General features: G+C 37.8%; 1 pseudogene; it reads right to left on the reverse strand.

The window, feature by feature from the left end:
- Nucleotides 1-361: 361 nt before the first annotated feature.
- Nucleotides 362-1,143, reverse strand: LOC100941682 (annotated as a pseudogene).
- Between the last annotated feature and the right edge of the window lie 329 nt (nucleotides 1,144-1,472).

The following is a 1,472-nucleotide window of genomic DNA, read 5'->3' on the forward strand; positions in this document are numbered from 1 at the left end:
TCGAAAACCAAGAAAAGATCCAACAAAAAAGGAAACTATCAATATTATTAACGAATATTGATGTAAAAACATTCAATAAAAATCTAGCAAAGAGAATACATTGACACATTTAAAAAATTATACATCGTGATAAATTAGGTTTTATCCTAGGGATGCAAGTTTGGTTTCAAATATGTAAATCCACAAATGTAATTCACCACATAAATAAACTCAAAAACAAAGGCCATATGATTCTCTCAATTGACTCAGAAAAGGCTGTAGACAATATCCACCATTCTTCCTATTTTTTTTTTAAGCAAAAGCAGGAATTTTTTTTTAAATCATAAATAGGATTCTTTATTTGTCATTAAAATCCTAAATTTTACACAGATTCTTGGACTGGAGGTTCATATCCATCAGCTCATTCAACTTTAGCATCTGTTTCATCCCTAGTAGCTTTTCCAGAACTACTATCTTCATGAAGCCCACAAGTGTTCCCAATTCAAACTTGGGTTTCTTCAGCATTTTTACTTTTCTAACAAAGACATCATGGAGAGGATAAATATATTGGCATGCCTTTTCTATGCCTTTTCCAATGCTATCTGAAATCAATGTATTGACAACTTCTTTCAAGTCATTCATCTCAACGTCTCTGGTCATGATTTCCATCATTTTCTTCCAGATTTGGCAAATCTTTTCGTGCTGAGCATGAGACATCTTCCACATATGATTGTTGCATTTTTTAGTAAAACCAACACAGCACAGATGAAGTAAATAACCTTCGGAGTCTTAACATCAACATGAGCTTCAATCACCATTTTTTAACCATAGAACACATTTTGTCATGGGTAAGATCCATGCCATGGATGTTAGTCAGGCAGTTTTTGCCCTGCACATCTTCAGTAATCAGCTTGAATTTTCTAAATGCAACTTCAACGTTCTGCAGATCAGCAAGACTCACTTCAAACACATGACCTTCGAGGCCATTGGATGCAAATTTGGTTCCTTGAGTCCTGGTGGCTAGCGTATTTCCAATATTTCTTTTTTGAACATAGCAGGTGTTTTCACATCATACCAATCTTTCTTAGAAAATGGATCAACCACTTTCATCTTGGCTCCCTTTATGCCACTTTTCATAAGGCACTTGTTCTTGCCTACTGTCATGGTGATGCTCAGCAAGCCAAAAGACCAAAAGCAGGAATTTATTGACTCATGAAGCTGGAAAATCAGGGGATAGCCTTAATTTTAGCACTCCTCCTGGAGCTGGCATCTTTTCCTGAATTCCTTGACTCTGTTTCTTCAGCTTTGGCTCCAGTCTTAGGGCCTTTCCCTGTGGTTGTGAAGGCCACTGGCATTTCTAAGGCCACATCACTAGTCTAGTAAGGGTCAGCAAGTGGTTTTCCTCCACACAGTGATTCAGGGATCCTGGTTCCTTTCTTAGAGCCTCAGAGTCCTCAGGCCTGCCAGAGAATGGGAGCGCTGCCTTCTTGTCA

The sequence above is a fragment of the Otolemur garnettii genome, unplaced genomic scaffold (genome assembly GCF_000181295.1).
Source record: "Otolemur garnettii isolate 467f Iridium unplaced genomic scaffold, OtoGar3 scaffold00085, whole genome shotgun sequence".
Classification (NCBI taxonomy): Eukaryota; Metazoa; Chordata; class Mammalia; order Primates; family Galagidae; genus Otolemur; species Otolemur garnettii.